Raw genomic sequence first — 6,461 nt, 5'->3', positions numbered from 1 at the left:
CCAAACTGAGCAACTTCGTCCCCAATCATCCTCTTCTGTCAGTGCAAACAATAATACTTCGCAAAAACCTCAACCGATGGCTGTCCGCCGTACGAAGTCGTCGCCCAGACATACTTCGACAGAGCCACCACGACATTCGGTGTCAACTGATGTATCTGAACATTGAACATGCGTAGGACTTTGCCAACAAATCGGTGCGCAGGCAAGCGGAGACCGGCGGCGAAGAACGCCTCGAAAACAACCAACTCGCCCTCCGGCTCGGGGACTTCCTCCGACCCCGGGGCACGAGCAACTCCGCCGCCGAAGTAACCCAACCGCTGCATATCTTGCACGCGGACCGACGACATCCGCGACACGCCAAAATCAACAGAATCGCCGGCGCGCAACTCCTCCGCCATCAAACTACTCAACGTCTCCTCAGACGAGGCGGCGGCCGGCAGCGTAGCGGCAGCGGAAGAAGAGGAGGACGGCATCGCTACGTACCGTCGCCGGCGGCGGGCGGTCTGCTTCACTCGAGCCAGATCTCCCGCGAGCAAGAGCACGGCGGGCAGACGAGCAGCAAGACGGCGGACAGCTAGGGTTTTCACGGAGCGCGGAAAGTGAAGTTCAAAAAGCGCCGACCCCCCGCCCCCTTTTATAGGCAGGGCGCGGCTCTTCGGGAAACCCGCAATCCAGCAGGGCGCGGCGCTTCGGGAAACCCGCAATCCAATAGTACGCCGTCAATCAACGGTCACATCAAAAACCCCCGCGGAACCACTTCGAGCGAGGGCAGCGTCTCCGCCATCTAGCGACGTCTTCGGCACCAGGTGACTTTGTCGAACTGGTCCCTCAGAGGGCAAATGTTGGGGCGAAGGCAAAGACGCCACCCTTCGCTCGAAGTCTTCGCTGCAGCCGCTGGTCTACCAGACAAAACAGGCAGGGACACCCTTCGCTTGATCGGCACCAGACGAAGACCAGCGACGAAGTCATCCCACAGTGCGGCCTCGTCCAGCTCAGAGGCCCACGTGCGATCCGGCCCATTGTAACGGGCCCTGCGTGGCCGCCGTGCGTTACGGGCCTAATTTGTAAAGACATCCCTGTAATTACAGTCTGTAACCCCGCTTTATGGGAATATTCTGGGGATAACCTAGGTAGTTGAGGGCACATGCGTCCTTAGCACAAGGCGCTGGGCGCTCAGGTACCTATAAATACCCCTGCACAGTGCCCGTGAGAGGCCAGATCAACAGAGCTATCGCTTTCTAGCACGTAACCCTGTTGTCATCACTGTTCACCCTCGTTGGCCTCCTTGCGACTGAGAGCAAGTTCCAACACTTGGCGCGACTACTCCACAAACATGAAAATAAATTCACATCGCCACAAGCGAGGAGGCAAAAACTACAAACATCAAATACACCACAACACATATGTTATGAACAAGGTAATCATCATGACCAATATGTCTATTTCATCCTACCATACAAGTTAATTAACATGGATAGCGAAGGAGCTTACCATAATTAAATCAAACTCGAAACCACGAGATCGACGATGATTTTTGGTTCGGATCTTCTATCAAACACTTAGTAAGTGTCGCACGGGCCTCAGTTCTTCACCATCGGAACCCAGGGGTTTCTCTCCTCACAAGAGCACACAATTCACACATTACTAATCGACGTCGAGCGCTAAAACGACAGGGCAAGAACAGGACCTCACCAGGGGTCGACGGTGTCACAGATGGGGCTACACACAACACAAAGCTCCAACGACGATAATAGGACTGTCCACAACACGACAATCTGATGTGCACCCGTTGGGTGATTGCCCGATCTTTCGATGAGAGGGTGTGGAATAACTCGATTGGGGGAGGAGACGACGTTCACGGCCCGACTACAGCCTTCCAAAGACGCTGCGCCTTAGCAACCGATACACCACCTCCTATGGCTGTAACGATCTTGTGGAGCGTGACACCCTGGCCACTAGGGCACTCGTCCTGCAAGCAATCGAAGAACTAGCAAGAACAAGTAGAACAAGTACTGAATTACCAGATCTAAATGTAGGTTTCCAAATCAAACTCCAATATGGTGGGGTTCCGAAGACAAGAAGACGGGCGGCTGAACCAGCACGCGCGCTTACAAGCAAGTAGCGAGAGCTAAACTTGATCTAAACAAAACCCGCTGTTCTTGGTGGCGGCTAGGGGGTTTATAAACATGGGAGGACGACCACAAGGGTATTGGGGTCGTGCTGCAACCCTAGGATGCGTCCCTAATGGACCTAACTTGATACACGACCCATTGGGCCAAAATAGGGTGACGCAGCACCATGGGCAGAAAAGGCAGGAAATGTCTCGGTAAGAAAACAATGATTACGGCGGCCTCAGAACAGATATGACTATAATTCCGGATCCATATGAAAGTAGACTTGATAAGCTTTCCATGTTGTGCTTGAACATTCCAATCCGAGCCCGCATCTGACCGTGGTGACCGTCACAAGTTGGTGTTCTTCTGCAGTCCGAATCCAGCATGTTCAAATCCTTTTCCCTTTCGGTCTTCTCCCTGATTCCTAAGCAAAACAAGAGTGCACGGGTCTCCATGGTCTAAATATGATGGACATGAACTCAAGAGTGTAATCACCTGATGGTTGAGTTGACGAGCACGAGCGCGAGTAATAGGACCAGAAATTGGTACTTGTATTGGTATAGATGCATCAGTAGTGTGGATGTCTTCATCATTCTCCCCTTCTTGCATTTGAGTCGTCCTCGACTCAAGCTCAACTTCCTCTCCCAAGTAGGGCTTTAAATCTGCAATGTTAAATGTGGGGCTAACCCCAAAGTCTGCAGGCAGATCTAGCCTATATGCATTGTCGTTAATTTTCTCTAGCACTTTAAACGGTCCATCGGCTCGAGGCAACAATTTAGATTTTCGTAATTCAGGAAACCTTTCCTTTCTCAAATGCAACCAAACTAAATCTCCAGGTTCAAAATTTATTTCCTTTCTACCTTTATCACTAGCAAACTTATATCTAGCATTCATACGCTCTATGTTTTCTTTAGTAGTTTCATGCAGTTTTAACATCAATTCAGCACGCCTAGTAGCATCAAAATTTAGTTTTTCAGAAGATGGCAAAGGCATTAAATCAATAGGAGCACGAGGCAACAAACCATATACAATCTGAAATGGGCACATCTTTGTAGTAGAATGCAATGATCGATTATAAGCAAATTCAACATGAGGCAAACAGTCCTCCCACATCTTAATATTCTTCTTTAGAACTGCCCTTAACATAGTAGACAAAGTTCTATTCACAACTTCAGTTTGACCATCAGTTTGAGGATGACATGTAGTAGAAAATAAAAGCTTAGTCCCCAATTTTGCCCACAAAGTCCTCCAAAAATGACTAAGAAATTTAGCATCACGATCAGAAACGATTGTGTTGGGCACACCATGCAAGCGAACAATTTCACGAAAGAACAAATCAGCAATATGAGTAGCATCATCAGTTTTATGACATGGTATGAAATGTGCCATCTTAGAAAATCTATCAACAACCACAAACACACTATCACGTCCCTTCCTAGTCCTAGGCAATCCCAGCACAAAATCCATAGAAATATCTTCCCAAGGAGCACTAGGAACGGGTAGAGGCAAATACAAACCGTGTGGATTTAACCGTGACTTCGCCTTTTGGCATGTCGTGCAACGAGCAACCAATCTCACCACATCTCTTCTCATCTTGGGCCAAAAGAAATGACCAGCAAGTATGTCCTCCGTTTTCTTTGCTCCAAAATGTCCCATTAAGCCACCTCCATGTGCTTCCTGTAACAACAACAAACGAACGGAGCTAGCTGGAATGCATAGTTTGTTAGCTCTAAACACAAACCCATCACTAACGATATATTTGTTCCATCCTTTCCCATCTTTACAATGCAGCAACACATCTTTAAAATCAGCATCATGAACATATTGGTCTTTAATCGTCTCTAATCCAAAGATTTTGTAGTCAAGTTGATTCAGCAAAGTATATCTCCTAGACAAAGCGTCAGCAATGATATTCTCTTTTCCTTTCTTGTGCTTAATAACATAAGGAAACGATTCGATAAATTCAACCCACTTAGCATGTCTACGGTTCAGTTTTCCTTGACTACGAATATGTTTCAAAGATTCATGATCAGAATGAATAACAAACTCTTTGGGCCACAAATAATGCTGCCATGTTTCTAATGTTCGCACAAGAGCATATAATTCCTTATCATAAGTAGAATAATTTAGAACAAACCCACTCAATTTTTCACTAAAATATGCAACAGGTTTGCCTTCTTGTAACAAAACACCACCCAATCCAATTCCACTAGCATCACATTCAAGCTCAAAAGTCTTATTAAAATCAGGAAGTTGGAGGAGAGGTGCATGTGTCAACTTATCTTTCAGCACGTTGAAAGCGTGCTCTTGTACTTTGCCCCAACTAAAATGCACTCCCTTCTTCGTAAGCTCATTCAAAGGTGCAGCAATGGTGCTAAAGTCCTTCACAAAACGGCGATAGAAGCCAGCAAGTCCTAGGAAACTCCGCACCTGTGTGATAGTCTTTGGCATAGGCCATCCATGTATCGCTTCTACCTTGGCTTGATCAACCTCAATTCCCTGTGGAGTCACAACATAACCAAGAAACGAAACTCGATCGGTGCAAAATGTGCACTTCCCAAGGTTACCAAATAAACGTGCATCTCGTAAAGCATTAAAAACAGCACGCATGTGATCAACATGTTCATCCATAGATTTGCTGTAGATCAATATGTCATCAAAGTATACTACCACAAATTTTCCAATGAAGGCACGCAAAACCTCGTTCATTAATCTCATGAAAGTGCTAGGTGCATTAGTTAACCCAAAAGGCATGACTAACCACTCATACAATCCGAACTTAGTTTTGAAAGCAGTTTTCCATTCATCTCCCAATTTCATACGAATCTGGTGGTACCCACTACGCAAATCAACTTTAGAAAACACAATGGCACCACTCAATTCATCAAGCATATCATCTAAACGTGGAATAGGGTGTCGATAATGTATCGTGATATTATTAATAGCCCTACAATCAACACACATACGCCATGTTCCATCTTTTTTAGGCACTAAAATAACCGGAACAGCACACGGACTAAGAGACTCACGCACGTAACCTTTGTCGAGTAGTTCTTGCACTTGTCGCTGAATTTCTTTTGTTTCCTCTGGATTTGTCCTATATGGCGCACGATTCGGCAAAGATGCACCAGGAATAAGATCAATTTGGTGCTCAATCCCTCGTATAGGTGGCAGCCCCTCTGGTATCTCACTTGGAAATACATCAGAATACTCCTGCAAAATGTTAGTAATAACAGGAGGCAAAGAATGCTGCATATCTTGAATTGAAATCAAAGCATCCTTGCATACCAAGGCGTAGGCAACAGTAGTGGAAGCAAATAATTCATTAACATCAGTTTTTGTTGCAAGCAAGCAATGTCCTTTCAATTTTATCCCATCTTTGTTATTACCAACAGCTTTAATATTCTTGTTGTTCTCAGTTTTAGCTTTGGTAGCTTTAGCAACATCATCACGCACAATAGCCTCAGGGGACATGGGAAGCAAAATAATTTTCTTATCATGGTGTATGAGAGAATATTGATTTGATCTACCATGATGCATACAATCTGAATCAAATTGCCATGGTCTACCTAGCAGAATATTACAAGCATCCATAGGCACAACATCACAGTCAACAACATCACGATATGAACCAATAGCAAAATTAATTCGTACCAGCTTGGTTACCTTGACCTTACCACTATTGTTGAGCCATTGAATGTGATATGGATGCGGGTGCGGTTTGGTCGTAAGTGCAAGCTTCTCCACCATGTCGCTGCTAGCCAAGTTGTTGCAGCTACCTCCATCAATGATCAAACGACATGAACGCTCCTTAATGACACACTTTGTTTGAAACAACGTATGTCGCTGATTCTGCTCTGCCTTCTCCATTTGTGCACTAAGCACACGCTGTACAATGAGGCTCTCATAATGCTCTGCATCATCTGCACCAATCTGTTCTTCGGGTGGTTCCTTAGTGCCTGCATCATCAGCCGCAAGCAAAGCAAGTGTAGCTTCATCCAAATCACTAGCAGAGGAATACCCACCATCGTCTTTTACCACCAAAACACGCTGATTAGGACAATCACGCTGCATGTGTCCATAGCCCTTGCATCGATAACACAGAACATCTCTTGTTCTACCTGTGGAAGCTACTGAAGAGGCACTACCTGCGGGTTTCTGGGCAGATTTGGTTGCTGAATTTGTGGAAGATGCACGTGGTTTGTCGCTGGAGGAAGGCGGGGGTGCTGGTCGACTTGGCGAAGGAGTTGGTGCTGGTGTACGGCCGGTCATGGATGTAGTCGTGCGCTGGTGCCATGGTGTAGATTTTCCTGCAGAAACAATAGACCTTGCACTAGCACGTCGTCC

Source organism: Zea mays, chromosome 4, assembly GCF_902167145.1.
Source record: "Zea mays cultivar B73 chromosome 4, Zm-B73-REFERENCE-NAM-5.0, whole genome shotgun sequence".
Lineage (NCBI taxonomy): Eukaryota > Viridiplantae > Streptophyta > Magnoliopsida > Poales > Poaceae > Zea > Zea mays.
Note: the sequence above shows the minus strand (reverse complement) of the source record.